We start from the raw sequence: 19,051 nt of genomic DNA, 5'->3' as shown, positions 1-19,051 counted from the left end.
GGTGAGTCTTTTAGATCAAATTTTTAGGCAAAAAGTAGGGATTGACTTTTATACAAGTAATATTTTTGAGAGGTTGAAATCATGTTGGAGGGACAATTATCATTGTTACACTACATTTAATGAAACAAAATCCATATCCAAATTTATATAATTTTATTCAGTAAGTTTTTTCTGACTGGCCAGTTTCTAGATTTCCCAGTTTGAATTTCAAGGTTCTGCTCTCTCAAACAGCTTTACAGGATGTAATATATGCATCATTGTAGCAGAGAAAATGTATACAACTTAAAAGCATTAGTAGATTATGACCATATTATCAAGAAATTAAAATAATTGGTAGTAGCACATTATTTATCAGACCATGGCTGGTTTGAAGGGCAAGATTGGCAGAAACGTAATTTCCGACCTGGCAACAGAGTTGGCAGCGTCTACTGGTGAATTGCAGATATCCTGCATCTGAATGGATTCATAACTAATGGTATATCCTAACTCAAATAACTTTATAAGATGTAGTAAGGAGTGTGGCACCAGAGGATATTGTGATTAAAGTGTAGATCATTTAATAGTATTGGTGGTATGACCATAACAACAGGAAATTATAATTACCAATAATAACTTGTGTTTAGACTATTCTGGTACCAAAACACATTGTTCAACTATCCCTCAGAAACTGGAGTGGACTTATACAAGACGTGTATTTGAAAAATTAAGGATTTTTTGGGTAAAATCTTGGGTCGAATTTTGAATGAGACTCGACTATTACTCAAGTATATATGGTAACTTTATTACAGTTCCCTTCAACCGTACGATGTTAAATTTTTGAATACCTAAAGCAGAAACATTTGCAACATTTGTGACAAGGAATTGATAGTTCTTCAGTACCACTGCATATTATAATGTATTGTTGTGCAAAATTGAACAGTGGCTTATAATTGCTGCCTTACTTAACAAAAAGCAAAATACTGCGGATACTGGAAATCTGAAAGAAAAACAGAAAATGCTGGATAAACTCAGTTCTGTAGAAGGATCATCTTGATCTAAAATATTAACTTTGTTTCTCTCCATAGATGCTGCTAGACTTGCTGAATTTACCCAGCATTTTCCACTTCTATTACTGCTATCCTACTTGTCTGATTCAAGTAGCCAACACAATTATCATTAAGGACTGTGTAATTTGGTTGAAATTCAGCAACATTTTTCAGTGCAAATGAGCAATGTTATGTAATAATCTAATCAGGGGGATCATGCAGAGTATAAACGCCAGCAGAGATTCGTCATGCCAGATAGCTTGCTTCCAAGCTGTGACATTTTATGTAATCCACACGCTGGTATTTTATTTAGCATGAACAAGAATTATGTTCTTTTTTAACTTAATAGCACATCATCTACGACAGAACAGTCCACTTCATCAGCATCCCATTCACCACCTTAAGCGCTGTAGCTGCTGCATGTAGCATTCATGAAATGCACCGTGGCAACTTGCCAAGGCTTCTTCGGCAACACCTCTGAAAATTGTGACTATTACCACAGAGAAAAATCAGGGCAATGTGTGCATGTAAGTTTCCCTCCATTCACACACCATCCTGACTTGAAATTACATCGCTGTCCTTCATTGCCTTGGGTCAAAATCCTGGAGCTCCCATTTTACAGCAATGTGGGATTATCTTCACAAGCAGACTACAGTTGCAGCAGTTCAAGAACCTCACAACAACCTTTGTGAAAGGCAATTCGAGATGAGCAAAATCATTGGCCTATGCAGTGACACCCATGTTCCATGGACAAATTAAAAGTAACATATTTTCAAATCATACTCCATTAACTTCCCCCACGGCAATTGCAGATACCCTTTAGTAACTTGGGTCCAGATTTCTCAGCCCCGTCATGGTGGGACCTACCCCAGGAAATTCGGTGGCCCAACCAAAGGTTCATTGGCTTTCAGCAGGATCAGCAGCGGCTGGGGGTGAGGAGAGGTGGGGGGGGGGGGCGGTGGTTTGGGGGGGAGAGTGCTGGTGGAGAGGGCGGGGGGATGATACTTCCCCTGGGGCTACGTATGATGCAATATTATGTTCCAGACAGGCAAATTGTTGTTAGTCCAATAACCAAGGAGCACATTCATATGATCCTGAACATAACATGCCTTATTTTTTTCTTCAGTGTCACCTTTCTTCCTCTATATTAATTGTTTAACCCATTTTATTAACTGGTTAAAGTTCTTCAGCAGTTTTCACTTTCAAGGTACAACTCTTCACTTTGTGAACTATTTGATCTTTTTTTTACCCCGTGGGTTCTGCTCCTATTAATATATTCATGTAGATCATTAGTTCCCAACCTATTTATTTATGTGGACCACTAGATTATCATCAAAAGCTCTTGTGGATCACAGTGTATGCAAGTCATTTTAACTATTGTTTTTCACATAGCCTAGGGTTAAGGGAGCCAAATGTATATATCAATGGGTATTAAAAACATGGTTATTTCTAACATTTTATGATGTACACTCACAAATACATTGCACTTGTCACAGTACTGGAGTAGGCCTACCAGTTAAAACAAATAACGCTTACCTAATGGGAAGGCTGATGTTGTTTTGCTGACATCAAATGCTGAATGTCAGCTTCCAGGATTAACAGTCTCAATCGGAGATCCAGTTTAATGGTAAGTTTATTCTGATATTTGATGTTCAATGCAGCAACACTTGAAAAGACATTTGAGAGATGTTACTGCCTTGTCCGACCAGCAAAACAAACTTGTGGAATTGTCCTGAAGCAACTTCTGAAGCAACTTCTTTTTTTGGTTTTATTCCAATTCAATCAAATCAAGTCCAATTCAGAGTCTCAACAAGTTGAGACATTCCCGATCCAAGCTGACAAGACAGGGCTCTCACCTCCTGTCTTGGGCTTGATCTACATGATCCAAGCTGATTGGAGTAGGCATAGACCCTCCTCCAAGGCTTGATCTCATTTGCATCTTAGCCAAAAGGCCGAGATGCCGCTTTTAAAAATTGCTTCAAATGAAGCTAAAATGTAACCTAATGACTTCAACCAAGTACAGCATGTCGATACTACACTTGACCTTAGCCAAAAGGCCAAGAAGCGAACTTCCTTTTTATTTCAAAGATATACTTTATTCACAAAAAAATCTCTCGAATAAACCATTGCAAAACAACATATCCAAAAATTACAAACAGTGCAAAAAAGGTAATTTTTACAGTACTACACTACGCTTATTTACACGACATTACATTACATTTCAGTACTTAAACTATATACATACATCAGATTTTACTCTGTGCTTTTTGTTTTTCAGATAAACACACAGTTACGCAGGCCGAGGGTGTTCTGCAGTTACCGGGCCCTCGGTCTGCCTCGATTGAAAGGCTTTACACGGTGGCCTTTCCCCATTGTGCCTTTGCGGCGGCTGCCCCAAGCTTGAGCGCGTCCCTGAGCACGTAGTCCTGGACCTTGGAATGTGCCAGTCTGCAACACTCGGTCGAGGACAAATCTTTCAACTGGAAGATCAGCAAGTTTCGGGTGGACCAAAGTGCATCCTTCACTCCAGCAGCAGTTGATATTTGTCTCAGTGTGCGTCCCCGGAAACAGCCCGTAGAGCACAGAGTCCTGCGTCACCGAGCTGCTCGGGACGAAGCTCGACAAATACCACTGCATCTCACTCCAGACCTTCTTTGCAAAGGCACATTCCACAAGGAGGTGTGCGACCGTCTCATCAGCCCCGCAGCTGCTTCGAGGGCAGTGTGCGGTGATGTTGAGACCTCGAGCGTGCATAAAGGATCTGACGGGGAGTGCCCTTCTCATCACCAGCCAAGCCAGGTCTTGGTGCTTGTTTGTGAGTTCTGGTGATGAGGCATTCTGCCAGATGACACTGACAGTCCGCTCAGGGAACCATCCGACAGGATCCACCATCTCCTTTTCTCTCAGGGCCTCAAGGACATTACGTGCTGACCACTGCTTGATCGCCATGTGGTCAAAGGTGTGTTTGCGTGAACATTTCTCCACGAAGGACAGGTGCTGCGGTACGGTCCAACTACTTGGAGCATTCCGCGGCAGTGTGGCCAGACCCATCCTCCACAACACTTGGGACAGGTAGAACCTCAAAAAGTAATGGAACTTGCTGTTACTGTACCGAGGATCTACACAGCTTGAAGCAGCTGCACACAAAGGTGCCATCAGGATGAGGGCGGCATTGGGAACGTTTTTCCCTCCATTCTCTGGAGATTTGTGCATCGCGTCCCTCCGGACACAATCTATCTTTGATCTCCAGATAAATTTGAAGATGGCCTGGGTCACTGCTGTTGCGCAGGATTTGGGGATAGGCCAGACCTGCGCCACGTAAAACAACACGGACAGTACCTCGCAATGGATGACCAGGTTTTTTCCAGTGATGGAGAGGGAGCGTTGCTCCCACAAGCCCAATTTTTGCCTGGCTTTGGCGATGCGCTCTTCCCAGTTTTTGGCACATGCCCCTGCCACTCCAAACCATATCCCCAGCACCTTAAGGTAGTCTGCCCTGATGGTGAAGGGGACAAAGGATCTGTCAGGCCAGTTCCCAAAGAACATGGCCTCGCTCTTACCCCGGTTGACTTTGGCTCCCGAGGCCAGCTCGAACTGCTCACAGACTTGGAGGAGCCTGTGAACAGACAAGGGGTCCGAGCAGAAGACAGCCACATCATCCATGTACAGGGAGGCTTTGACCTGCGTGCCTCCGCTGCCTGGGGTTGTAACCCCTTTGATGCCTGGGTTGCTTCTGAGGGCCTCGGCAAAGCGTTCAATGCAACACACAAAAAGGACGGAGGAGAGAGGGCAGCTCTGCCTGACTCCAGACCTGATCCGAAACCTATCTGATTCCCACCCGTTGATTGAAACTGCGCTACTGATGTCTGTGTAGAGCAGTTGGATCCAATTGCGGATTCTCTCCCCAAAGCCCATTTTGGAGAGCACATCCATCATGTAGCTGTGCGATATTCTGTCAAACGCCTTCTCCTGGTCTAGGCTGATGAGGCAGGTATCCACCTGCCTGTCCTGCACGTAGGCGATCATATCCCTGAGCAGCGCGAGGTTATCAGAGATCTTCCTGCCTGGTACAGCACAGGTTTGATCAGGATGGATCACTGACCCCAGAGCAGACTTGACCCGGTTGGCGATGACCTTGGCCAGAATTTTATAGTCCACGTTCAATAGTGAAATGGGTCTCCAATTTCTAATTTCTTCCCTTTCTCCCTTCTGCTTGTAGATGAGGGTAATGATGCCTTTCCTCATGGACTCTGACATGCTGCCTTCCAGAAGCATACTCTCGTATACTTCCAGAAGGTCTGGGTCCGTCAAGTCCCACAACGCCGAGTAAAACTCAGCCGGTAAGCCGTCACTTCCGGGAGTTTTACCCTTCTGAAAGGACTCGACGGCCTTTGTCAGCTCATCCAGAGATACCGGTCTGTCCAGGCTCTCCCGCTTGCCGTCGTCTAAGACGTGCGTGATAGACGACAGGAAAGACTGGGAGGCCGTGCTGTCTGTTGGCTTCAGGTCATACTGTGTGGCATAGAAGGATTTGCAGATCCTCAGAATGTCAGACTGCGATGACCTTACAGAGCCATCTTCTTCCTTTAGGCTGCTGATCACAGAGGTTTCCCTGTGCACCTTCTGGAAGAAGAAACGCGAGCACGTTTCGTCCTGCTCCACGGAGCGGACTCTGGACCGGAAGATAACCTTGGAAGCCTCCGAGGCAAAGAGTGAGGCTTGCTGGCTCTTCACCTCCCGGAGATCCTCCTTGACATCAACCCCCATTGACTGCAGTTGGAGTACCTCCTTATTGCTTCTCTGGAGTCGAGACATTTCTCCCCGTCTCTCCCCGGCCTTCTGAACCCCTTTGTGGATGAAGAACCTCTTGAGGTTGCCCTTGATGGTTTCCCACCAGAGCGATGGAGACTCAAAGAAGGGTTTCACGGATCTCCAACCGACTTTAAGCCAAACGTCAGTCAGGTAGTCCTGAGAAATATACAGCTTTAAGACACTGTCACAGGACAGTTCCACAAGACTGTTTTGCTCCCTCGAGGTCAGGCTAGCAAGCGCATCATCATCAAGTCTTGCAAAGGGATTTTGCATCGCTTCTTGGCCTTTTGGCTAAGATCAAGTGTAGTATCGACATGCTGTACTTGGTTGAAGTCATATGGTTACATTGTGGCTTAATTTGAAGCAAGTTTTTAAAGCGGCATCTCGGCCTTTTGGCTAAGATGCAAATGAAATCAAGCCTTGGAGGAGGTGCAATGCCTGTTCCAATCAGCTTGGATCATGTAGATCAAACCCAAGACAGGAAGCAGCCAGCCTGTCTTGTCAGCTTGGATCGGGAATGTTTTACTTGCTGAGACTTTGAATTGGACTTTGATTGGATTGAACTGGATATATAAACAAAAAAAAAGAGATTTCGTATCCAGTTGAACTTTGTGTTGGGGACATGGGAGGTACTCGCAGAGCTGTGTTTTCAAACTTTACAGGTGCTCTCTGATGTCATGTTTCACACTGTTGGAAGCTGCATTTCTGCCGTGGCCAATAAATCTGACAGATTCACAAATGAGTTGTAATTTGACTTCTCAAGCCATTTAACCTGCATCTCTGTTTTCTTTATCATTGTTTCTATTTTGCTTGCACATGAAAAGCTGTCACTGATTTTTGCAATAAAATCATTGCTTAATGTTACCAGAAGATTGGGAATCGCTGTTTGGCTGCCCAGGGTTAATAACTTTGCACAGATTGATGCTGAACTCTGTTGGGCCCGGTCATCACCAACTGCAGGGCTTTTTAGCTCCTCCTGCAGAACCAGGTGAGATGTATGGAGAAGCAACGTTATGAAATCTGGGCATGAAGGCATGCAGCACATTCTGGTATCTTTCATAACATTTATTGGCTGGAATTTTACCACCACGTCCACCACGGGAATCGGAGCGGGCGAGGGGCGGACAATGGAAAGATCCATTGACCTTGGGCGGGATTTTATGGTTTCGGGACAGGTGAGGCCGTATAATAACACCCGTCATATTTCTTAAGTTTGCAGTAGAAGGCCTTTCTATTTGTCCTGCTTAACGTTCTCAGCAGCTGAAGCTTTGAGACTTACTCCTTGTCACACAGCACCAAGCACGCTGAATACCTTTGCAACTTTTCTTTTCACCTCACTTTTGTATAACTTCACGTCTTCAAGAAAGTGTTTGTTCAAACGAGGTACACGTAATTGTATTTTTTCCCCACAGACCACCTGCAGTACCCTTGCGGCCCACAAGTGGTCTGCAGACCATAGGTTGAGAACCACTGAGGTGGAGGATATTGTGATTTGATTCAGCTGCAACACATGTTGCACTTGCATATATTTCCAGTGAATCTGTTTACAATAATGCAAAACAAAGAGTTTATTGCAGGCAATACACCATGGAGAAATGTCTAGTTAGAGAAAGTCTATTTTTACTGCTTATATTTACAACATTCTGAAAAACCATGGCCGAGAGATTGAAAACCCCCGTGATGTGTTACTGAAGCTTGGTGAGATGGCCCACACAGGAGTCTCCAAGAACAAGATTGTGTTTAGAAATAAAGATTTGATTGAGTTCACTCTTCTGCATGGTGTTATTTCTTCACAATGAATGCATATTCTTTTGTATTTCAAATATTGTCAGCCCTGAAAAAAGTTATATTTGTCTTCATCTTTCGGGAGTACAGTTTGACCTGAATGAAACATCACTGTAGACATATGCTATTTTATCTGAGATTGTACAATGTTATTTATGTTAATAGGATGTGTTTCTCAAAAATTGGCTTGATAGATGCTTCAGCCCAGGGGTTCCCAAACTGGGGTCTGTGGAACCCAGGGGTCTGCGGGAGCCCATCCAGGGGGTCCATGGCAGAACAGGCACATTTGTAGAATTTGAAAAATGCTGCAGACCTGCTTCTGGAGCCAGCCTCTGATTGGATGAGCATAGAGAGTAGAGAGTGGACTGATGGGAAGAGAAGGCCTCAGGATGGGGGCTGGGGGGGGGGGGGGTGGGGGGAGAGGGCCTCAGGGCAGTGGCTGGTGGGGGTGGGTGGGGTTGGGGTGGAGGGGCTGCAGTGGGCCTCAGAGCACGGGCCTGAAGTGGGTCTTGGAGCTGGAGCAGGGACCAGAGCAGGCCTTAGATATGGAGCTGGAGTGGGCCTCAAAGAGGTGGAGTGGGGGGGGGGCGGGGGGGCATGCATGAGCATGAGCGAGAGGGGTGATTGTGTGTGAGAGAGGGGGTGAGTGTGTGAAAGAGGGAATGAGTGTGTGAGAGGGGGAATGAGTATGTGAGAGAGGGGATGAGTCTGTGAAAGGGAATGAGTATGTGAGAGAGGGGATGAGTGTGTGAGAGAGGGAATGAGTGTGTGAAAGGGGGAGACAGACATATGTGTGTGTGCATGAGAGAGGGGCCGTGTGTGTGTAAGAGAGAGAGGAACATGTGTGTGTGTGTGTGAGAAAAAGAGAGAGAGAGAGAGGGTGGGTGTGTCTGTGTGAGAACATAGAACATAGAAAGCCACAGCACAAACAGGCCCTTCGGCCCACAAGTTGCGCTGATCATATCCCTACCTCTAGGCCTACCTATAGCCCTCAATCCCATTAAATCCCATGTACTCATCCAGAAGTCTCTTAAAAGACCCCAACGAGTTTGCCTCCACCACCACCGACGTCAGCCGATTCCACTCACCCACCACCCTCTGAGTGAAAAACTCACCCCTGACATCTCCTCTGTACCTACCCCCCAGCACCTTAAACCTGTGTCCTCTCATAGCAACCATTTCAGCCCTTGGAAATAGCCTCTGAGAGTCTACCCTATCCAGACCTCTCAACATCTTGTAAACCTCTATCAGGTCACCTCTCATCCTTCGTCTCTCCAGGGAGAAGAGACCAAGCTCCCTCAACCTATCCTCATAAGGCATGCCCCCCAATCCAGGCAACATCCTTGTAAATCTCCTCTGCACCCTTTCAATGGCTTCAACATCTTTCCTGTAATGAGGTGACCAGAACTGCGCGCAGTACTCCAAGTGGGGTCTAACCAGGGTCCTATAAAGCTGCAGCATTATCTCCCGACTCCTAAACTCAATCCCTCAATTAATGAAGGCTAGTACGCCGTACGCCTTCTTGACCGCATCCTCCACCTGCGAGGCCGATTTAAGAGTCCTATGGACCCGGACCCCAAGGTCCTTCTGATCCTCTACACTGCTAAGAATGGTACCCTTCATATTATACTGCTGCTTCATCCCATTGGATCTGCCAAAATGGATCACTACACACTTATCCGGGTTGAAGTCCATCTGCCACTTCTCCGCCCAGTCTTGCATTCTATCTATGTCTCGCTGCAACTTCTGACATCCCTCCAAACTATCCACAACACCACCTACCTTGGTGTCGTCAGCAAACTTACCAACCCATCCCTCCACTTCCTCATCCAGGTCATTTATGAAAATGACAAACAGCAAGGGTCCCAGAACAGATCCCTGGGGCATTCCACTGGTCACTGACCTCCATGCAGAGAAAGACCCCTCCACAGCCACTCTCTGCCTTCTGCAGGCAAGCCAGTTCTGGATCCACAAGGCAACAGCCCCTTGGATCCCATGCCCTTTCACTTTCTCAAGAAGTCTTGCATGGGGGACCTCATCGAACGCCTTGCTGAAGTCCATATAGACCACATCCACCGCTCTTCCTTCGTCAATGTGTTTGGTCACATTTTCAAAGAACTCAACCAGGCTCGTAAGGCACGACCTGCCCTTGACAAAGCCGTGCTGACTACTTTTGATCATACTAAACTTCTCTAGATGATCATAAATCCTGTCTCTCAGGATCCTCTCCATCAACTTACCAACCACTGAGGTTAGACTCACCGGTCGGTAATTTCCCGGGCTGTCCCTGTTCCCTTTCTTGAATATAGGGACCACATCTGCAATCCTCCAATCCTCCGGAACCTCTCCCGTCTCCATCGACGATGCAAAGATCATCGCCAAAGGCTCCGCAATCTCCTCCCTCGCCTCCCACAGTAACCTGGGGTACATCCCATCCGGTCCCGGCGACTTACCAACCTTGATGCCATTCAATAGTTCCAACACATCCTCTTTCTTTATGTCCACATGCTCGATCCTTTCTGTCCACTGCAAACCAGCAGTACAACCACCCAGATCCCTTTCCACCGTGAATACCGAGGTAAAGTATTCATTAAGCACCTCCGCCATTTCTAACGGTTCCGCACAAACTTTTCCCCCTTCACCTTTTAAGGGTCCTATGCCTTCACATCTCATCCTTTTACTCTTGACATATTTGTAGAAAGCCTTGGGATTCTCCTTAACCTTACCCGCCAAGGTCTTCTCATGACCCCTTCTCGCTCTCCTAATTTCCTTCTTAAGCTCCTTCCTACATCCCGTATACTCCTCTAAATCCTTAACACCTCCTAGCTCTCTGAACCTTCTGTACGCCTCTCTTTTCTTATTCACCAGGTTCATCACAACCTTCGTGCACCACGGTTCCCGTACCCTACCAACACCCCCCTGTCTCATCGGAACGTTGTCATGCAGAGCTCCAGACAAACATTCCTTGAAAATCCTCCACTTTCCTTCGGTACTTTTCCCCAAGAATGCCTCCTTCCAATTTACTCGTCTAATTTCCTCCCTGATGACACTGTATTTCCCTTTATCCAGAGAAACACTTTCCTAGCCTGCCTGATCCTATCTCTTTCCAATGCTATCGTGAAGGAGATAGAATTATGATCGCTATCCCCAAGATGCTCACCCACCGAGAGATCCTCCACCTGTCCAGGTTCATTAGCCAGCACCAGATCAAGTACAGCCTCTCCTCTAGTAGGCTTATCCACATACTGTGTCAGGAAACTCTCCTGGACACACCTAACAAACTCCTCTCCATCCAAACCCCTAGCCCTAGGGATATTCCAATCTATGTTTGGGAAATTAAAATCTCCCATCACGACAACTCTGTTATTCTTACATCTCTCCAGGATCTGTTTCCCCATCTGCTCCTCAACATCTCTGTTACTATTGGGCGGCCTATAGAAAACACCCAGCAAAGTTACCGACCCCTTCCTGTTCCTAACCTCCACCCACAGAGTAGTCAATCCCTCCACGGCGTCCACCTTCTCTACAGCCGTGACACTATCCCTGATCAACAGTGCCACTCCCCCCCCTCTCTTGCCTCCCTCCCTGTCCTTCCTGAAACATCTAAAACCCGGCACCTGAAGCACCCAGTCCTGTCCCTGAGACATCCAAGGGATAGAGAGGTGAGTGTATGTGAGGGAGAGAGAGGTGTGTGCGTCCAATATGAGTATAAGCTTTCCAGCATCACTCCTCCCATTAAAAATGACAAAAAGTTAAGACTTAATTTTTTTTAAATAATGGAATTTATTAGATTGCTCACTCTTAAAGTGGGTACTTATTCCAGGGGTTGATGTTAAGGGGTCATGGGAGTGTGGCTTGGCCGAGGGTTAATGTGATGGGGCGGTGTAGCTGGCAAATGTATTTGTGACTGTGTGCCTCTTTCTAATTTCTAATATATGCATAAATATAGCTAGAATATACTTATGTTATGTTTGATTTCTACGTTCTCACCCTTTTTGTGGCAAAAAAGGAGTGTCAACATTATGAGAATGCTTGGAGTTCCCTGGTGAACCTTGGCGGTCACTAGGGGTTCTGCGGCTTGAAAGGTTTTAGTTGTCCTGTGTCACATATTTCCACTGCTGAACCTACATCACAATATGCAGGCTGGTAAACAGGCCACACAGAGTGCAGCTAATGCCTTTGCTAGCATTCATTTCACAGCAGTGAGTTGACACAAAAATTGTAGACCGTCTACAAATAATTTCGAGTTTGCCTTGTCTCACAATTACATATCTTGTTGTAAAAGTTATATTTATTTCATTGCAGCAGCTTCTGCTGTCTGGAAAATCTCTAACTGCTCTCGTCATGTTCAGCAATGTGTGGACAACTTGAATACTGAAACCTCAAATGCTTCACAGTGCATATTTTCAACTTTGTTGCATAATTTTATTATGTATTATAGAATAATTCTTCCTTAAAGTCAACTCATTATCCTAAACATAATGGGCGGAATTTCCCGAAAAGGTGACTGTGGCATTTAGGGGTGAGAAAACCAGTGCGATTAGTGTCGGCATCCTGGAGTGAATCAGATTGCCATCTCCCCGCATGTTATGATGGCCATGAAGGCCATGGGGGTCATTAATGGATCTCCCCGTGGGCTTTGTGGAGTACGAGCTCCCTTATTGAGCAAGTGGAGACTCATTTCTAGACCTAGTGCTCAGCCTGGACAGGTGTGGTAGGCCCCGAGGTGTAGACTGTCTAACTATAAGCTGCAGGTGTGACCCATCTCTCCGGTGCACAGTAAAGGGTGTTTGGTAATGGGAAATTGGTGTCTGGCTGAATTACCACACCGCACTTACTCATTTTTTGGGGAGGGGGGGCGAGTTTTGCACTGAGGGGTGGAGCTTAAACATGCCAGCAAGACCGACTTCCCAGAGATTTAAAAAGACCACCCTGATCTCAAAGTGAAATTGAAGATCCCCCTCTACCCCCGCAGACATCGGGACCCCCATCTCATTGATGGCATGTTCCCCACGCAACCCCCCCCCCCCCCCCCCCGCCCCAACATGGATCGCTGGCCCGATCTCCCCTGCCCGAACATAGATCGCCAGTATCAGGGCAATGGGGCCCACTCAATGGGTCCCCCTTCGTGCCAGCTCTTTCATGTCCTGTCCCTTCATGCCCCGTCACCTTAGACCCCACTGCTTCAGGCTCCACCCCGCTAAGCACTACCCCCTTGGCCCTGCCCTAGCACCCTGGTAGTGTCAACCACATTGGCAGTGCTGGTTTGGCACCATCAGGGTGCCAGGAGGCAGTGACAGGGCACTGCCCAGCCATGTCCCCAATGATCGGGGGCTTCAATGGTCTCTGAGCCCCATGGCATGGCCATATGAACTGGTTTCTGGGTTTCCGCTGTGCCCGAGGATCGGTGAACCTTGGGAGCAGGGAGAATCCGGCTTGAAACTGACTAAGAATATTTAAATGAATGTTTAAATGTGTAAATCTGGTTCCTTCCTGCTGGTAGAATCAAAAGGGGAGTTCTTGCTGGTGCTAAATGCACTATGGTCACTTCCCTGCGATTCCCTGGTCCCATGCATCCCCCGTGCAATCTGTGCATGAGTGCATAGGGCTGGAGAATCACCCCCCAATGGCCAATAAATAATTGGAGCAGGGTATCTCATGGTGGGAATTGTGAATTGGCTTTCTCCTTACTTTTCAGGTCACATTATCTTTGTGCCGTAAATTGCAGGAGGTGTATTTTGGTAACAGTGTGGCTACATCACTGGGGCTTGTGGGAACCCATGAACATTCAGCCCAAATGTCCCTAACCAGTGAAATTTAAGGATAGGAAAAGAAACAGGGAGAATTACGGGGAAGGAAATAGGGTGAATTAGAGTCACATTGGATAAATATAGGAGCCAGAGTGGCTTATTGGTTGGCTCTCCTACCTCTGAACCAGAAGGCCCTGGGCCCACGCCTGGATTTGCTAGCTCCAAAGAAATCAGCCACTGGGCCAGGCAATGTATATTAGTGCCAGCCCCCAGCCTGGATAAATAGGGTGAGCTGGCAGCAAGAATGGCATCTGACTGAAACACCATACATCACATTGAAAAAAGCAATGGCGGCTGGTACGAACCACCCCATGTAACCTGGGAAACGCCGAAAGAGACAGATGAGATAAAGGGAGTGAAAGAAAGACCCTAGGACAAATGTAAAATTTTAGAAGTTTAAAAATCTCTCGGGACATTTTATTACCTGCACGAATGAGAGTTTCAATTGTCCCCTTTCTGTAGCTCCAAGGCTTCGTTTGGGGAGGTCTGGGGTGAGACCTTTGGAGATCAGATAGGGTCTGTCTGTAAGTCAGAAGTCACTGTGGGAGATTGCAAGGGTCCGTGACCTGTTTGAAGCAGCTAAACAGAGGCCCAGAAAAGCCAGCTGTCCAATGTTGAATTTAAAATGATTTTCAACACTCCATCCAAGTCAAACTCATCCATTTTTGGGGGTTAATATTCCCCCCCTTTTGCAACAGTATGAAAAGTAAACTTAAGTTCATTTATCTCTCTGCACACTGAAGTGAGGCAGCCGTTAGGGGAGAACTAACACAGCTTCACAACAATTTGCTTGATAATAAGACCAGGGAGATGAGTTTGCAATCTACTTAACGTGATAAATGGAAACATAACACCTCACTTTATTTGATTCCTCACAGGGAGTGTAACATTTTAACAATATTAGATTTTGTAGGAGGAAACATTTATCACTTTTATATCCAAGTGATACTGGCAGAATTACTTTTCAGATCAGCTCCTGGATGTGGCTTTTAGCACAGTAGAAAATGATGCTGCTGTTTGTGTACCTTGCTGTTCGTGTGTTACAAAGGGTGCAAAATATGTCTTGATGCTTCTCACAGTTGTGTAGTCGTATATTAAGATTACTGAATTAGAAATTAATGTCGAGGAATAGACAAACAAAAGAGAAAGATTAAAAGATAAGAGATTTACCTTAAAAAGAGACAATTACTGGCGGTAGGCAGCCTTGCAAATAAAATTGAATCAGAGAAGCTCTTTGCTGATAAACTAACTCTAAAAATGTCTGCTGTGATTTCCCTCCTGTGATTCTGCTGTGAGCCTGATCTACACTGTGCTTCATTTCTGTAAAAGGGGCCTTGGTAAAGTGCTTCTGAACTGTTCACCACTCACCAGCCTGAAAATTGTTGCTGTGCCCTGAAAGTGTCCTGAGATTGTCCTGGAAGTGATGAGCTGGTATTAATGGGCCACAAAAGCTTGGGCAGTTGAAAGGATACAAAGGAATGACTTTCTACTACATTGTTTTAGTGGGAGTCACTTCCATTATGTGGAAACTGCAGCTTGAAATGTACTGAGAACTTAAAGGTCTCCCAGCATTGTGAAATAAGCCCAGTGATTGCTGAAAACCTGTGTACACTATTATTAAGTTCCGGGAATTTATGGTGCAGTGCCATTATTCACCACTCCATAATTTTCTGGGACTTTTGCACTGTTCCACTATTAAAAACAGCAAGAAGATAGTTAACACATCACTGCCCACATTGAAATCAATGAGGGTCAGAATCTTCTGTATTTCAGCCAGATTTCATGCCATCACCACTTAAGGTAAAAAATAATGGCATTGGATTTATGTGTTTAGCCAAGATCATTTCAGTATGTGTTTTTCTGATGCCTCATTGTCCGCATTTACTGCACACAAAATCAATCTGAAGAAAATCAATAGACCATTATCACAATGAGGATCACAGTTACCACTTCTAACTATTTGGTGCTTTGTAAGGTTTCCCTCTGTAGTCTTCTACTAGGGCACTTTCACAGGAGGTGCACTTTGAATGGAGTCGATGGTCACATCAATTTATAACAAAAAGCTTCAACAGATTTTCCTTGAATGATTTGTTAAATGGTCTGGAGATTAAGGTTTCTGAAAGATTGTTCCAGCCCTTTGTTGTTCTTGAGGAAAAAGGAGTTAGCGAAGGAAGTTGGTTGTGAACTCTTCAAGCTCAGTCACCTTTGGATTTGATGTACTGCTTAGAAATATTCACTTGGCTGAAAGTGACACAGTCTGAAAAGCGTGCTGGTTAGTTACATTGGCTATGCTAAATTCTCTCTCAGTGTACCCGAACAGGAGTGTAATGACAAGGGGATTTTCACAGTAACTTCATTGCAGTGTTAATGTAAGCCTACTTATGACACTAATAAATAAACTTAAACTTGCCCATTCAAAAGTTTTTACTGTGTCAAGTTAACCTGTGGGTCTTTCTTCAGTTCTACCGACTGTGCCAGCCTAACAACATGACCAACTAAGAGATATTGGTATCATGCAAGTAATTGTTTGCAACAAAGTGAATTGCTGGTGTTGAACATTCTCAAAGAGGGTAATGAAAGGGGGCACAGGTTCAAGGTGAGAGGAGGAATGTTTAAGGGAGATGTATGGGGTAAGTTTTTCACGCAGAAAGTTGTGGGTGCCTGGAACGCGCTTCCAGAGGAGTTGGTGGAAGCAGGCACATTAGCAACATTTAAGAGGCATCTGGATAGGCCCATGAATAGGGAGGGAATAGAGGGATATGGACCGAGTAAGAGCAGAAACTTTTTTTTTAGTTTAGTTCGGGCACCATGATCAGCATGGGCTTGGAGGGCCGAAGGGCCTGTTCCTGTGCCGTACTGTTCTTTATTCTTGAAAGAAAATTTTCTTTACTGTAGTTGAAGAGTGATGGAAGTTCCATTTCACAAACCCAAGCACCTTGAACGCCTTGGGGCTGCCATTTGACTTGATCCATTCCAGTTTAAATTATTTTGGATTCAAAAGTAAAAGCAATCTTTAGTAACTTGAAGGGAGGCATCATGCATTGTGTAGTTGGGCACTGATGGACACTCAGTATTGCCGATTTACATGATGCTGCATTTCTCTACATTCAACTTAATTCCCGAGACATACATTTGAGGAGATTATTTAGATCTTCCAGGAGACTGACTTCAGTAATGACTCTGTAAACTAGGCAGTTATCTATAAAGGTTCTGACCTGCCTTGTTATTCCATCCTGGATGTCATTTATATAGAGCAGAAAAATGCGTGGGCCCCAGGACGATACTTTGAGGCAAACTGCTTAAGATTGGATCCATTTTGAAGCTTTACCCATTCACTGTAACTTTTTGTTGTTGCTTGGTAAGAATTTCTCTTCTCCGTTGCTTTGCTGTTTATCTTCAGGAGAATGGAGTTCAACGTAGCAACCTATAAGTCAATGATCAACAAACTCTCATTGACACATATTACTTAGCACTGTAATTTTCCCTATTGTAATAGACATTAGGGAATGGAATATTTCCTGTTAGCTTATTGTTACTGAGTTTAGCATTTCAGTATTACCATTACAAAGAACTCACAGTTAAATTATCAGCTTTGTGCGCTCCAAAGTCTAAATATCTTGCAGTGAGTGGGAAAAGAAGGGGGGGGCGCGCAAAAATGCATTCTCCAGAATTTCTCACTCCGAAGTCACCCGTTCTCCCGAGCCTGCTAGATTTACTTTGGCCAACGTCTAATGACCCATTGTCCACGGGTGCTAATCCCGTAATGGCTGCTAAATCTGGCGAGAGGCCTAAAATGGGATTTGTGTCGATAAGATCTTAGAGCAAGATTCTCCCCACTCCCCTTCCAATGACTCGATCAGGTTCACTCCCAGGAGGGGAAACTTGAAACAAGTGTCCTTAATTGTATTTTGCAAATTGATATAATGCAAGGAATGATTTGCAAACCAGAGAATGATGTCCCAGATGCTTTGTGATGATTTTAAATAAATTAAACGTTTACTAAGCAATAAAATAGACAACAATAAAGTCAACTAGAAGTACACTTAAGTAGAACAACGGCTATAAACAGTATCCTTAACTTTATCCAGTTCTAAACACCTTAAATTTCATTACCTTCAGAGCTAATTTTCTCCAAACTTCCACAGCATTTTGTAGTTTTATAGTGTGGGCTATGGCAGAGGGGCTATGATGGGCGGAGGGGGGGGCGGGGGGTGCTATGCAGGGGGTGTCATGAAGGGGTGAATCATGTCGGGGGTCCTGATTGGGGGCATGTGGGGGTCAGGCAGGGGGATTCATCAGGAGGGGTGCGATGCTGGCGAGCAGTGTCTGAGAGGGGGTGGGGGAACATGCTGATGTTTCTGGGAGGAATGAGGAGAATGAAAGAATGCACTGTGAGATCAGGGCGTCCTTGTGAAACAGCGTCCAAGTGCTCTGAAGCCGGGCTCACCAGCTTGATTAGGCTCCACCAACCCTCCACGCCCCCCACCACCCCCGCGGGACTGATGCAAAATTCCCAACTTTCCAAAAAAGTGACAGAGTGTGGGAGGATTGCGGTGGGGAGTGAGCCTGAGAGACCGACACGGATCACTCCATTATTCTCGCCATTATGACACTCAGGCCAGAATTCTCCAACCGTTCGCACCCTGTCGTCGCTGCCAGTGAGGATGGAGAATTTGGCGCTCAGCCAAATCTCCATTCACTGCAGCAGCATGGGAGCTGCGAGCAAGGTCGGAGAATCTGGCCCTGTTTTTTTTTGGGAGAATTCCACCACTTGTCTCCTCACTTGAACCTCTAACATCATCTTCAGACCCTTTATGTTCTATTCCCCATTGTTACCAGCTTGCCTTAGGCAAACACATGTTTGCAGTGGTGCTAGGTTCATCAACATTCCAGAAGAACTAGTTCCATTATCCTAACCAACTTGTCACTGCCCTTAAGCAGTTTTCATTTAAAAATAAATTTTAAAACATATAACCAGCAGAACGCATTCCAATTTATTGGATGTCCCTGATCTTTTTATGTCATCACAACTTTTCCTCATAGGCGAGTAAGGTCATTCAAATATTTTTGTCCTTAAATAACTCTTGTGGGGTTATAGTGTTGGTGATGATCTCTCTGCTACCTCACTCCACACTGTCTGCACAATCTCTTCTTTCTGAGGCATGTTGCATTTGCTGCATCAGAGGCTTTGGGGCTATTTTCATTCATATTTTCATGCAAGATTGGGGCAGTAGTGGATCAAAAATTACGGTGCTCATGTTAGTACCCCCCTAGCTATAACCACAATTTTGCAGCAGGATGGACAGGTAGTGTTCCTACTCAAAATATGTGAATTTGCTTCCTACTTCATATAGAGGATCCCAGTGCAATTTTGGGATTCCATCATGCAGAACATCACCCAGCAGAATTAAGCACTGAGTGGTTGAACCAGTGCTCCTTAAAGAGATTGTGGCAAACTTTTCTGAAAATGGGATGGGGTGTGTGAGGGGTGGGGGAGAAGGCAGTGGGATGTGTGTTGAGGGGGGTTCGTGTGTGGGGTAGGTGACAATGGCTTGAGTATCTTTCTGGTGCCATCAGGTGGACAGTGAGGCCACTTTGTAAGCTGTCTCCCAAAGGTGC

The 19,051-nt window shown here is 45.4% G+C and overlaps 2 non-coding genes across 2 annotated transcripts; one reads left to right on the top strand and one right to left on the bottom strand.

Moving 5' to 3' along the window:
- Positions 1–2,895: 2,895 nt before the first annotated feature.
- On the bottom strand, positions 2,896–3,094 carry LOC144505725 (U2 spliceosomal RNA). Its single transcript, XR_013499856.1, has one exon. It is a non-coding gene; the product is annotated as a U2 spliceosomal RNA (small nuclear RNA).
- A 3,014-nt stretch (positions 3,095–6,108) lies between these two features.
- LOC144505698 (U2 spliceosomal RNA) lies at positions 6,109–6,300 on the top strand. The gene has a single exon (XR_013499844.1). It is a non-coding gene; the product is annotated as a U2 spliceosomal RNA (small nuclear RNA).
- Positions 6,301–19,051: the final 12,751 nt, after the last annotated feature.

This window comes from Mustelus asterias, chromosome 16 (genome assembly GCF_964213995.1).
Source record: "Mustelus asterias chromosome 16, sMusAst1.hap1.1, whole genome shotgun sequence".
Classification (NCBI taxonomy): domain Eukaryota; kingdom Metazoa; phylum Chordata; class Chondrichthyes; order Carcharhiniformes; family Triakidae; genus Mustelus; species Mustelus asterias.
Note: the sequence above shows the minus strand (reverse complement) of the source record. Positions and strands in the feature narration are given on the sequence as shown.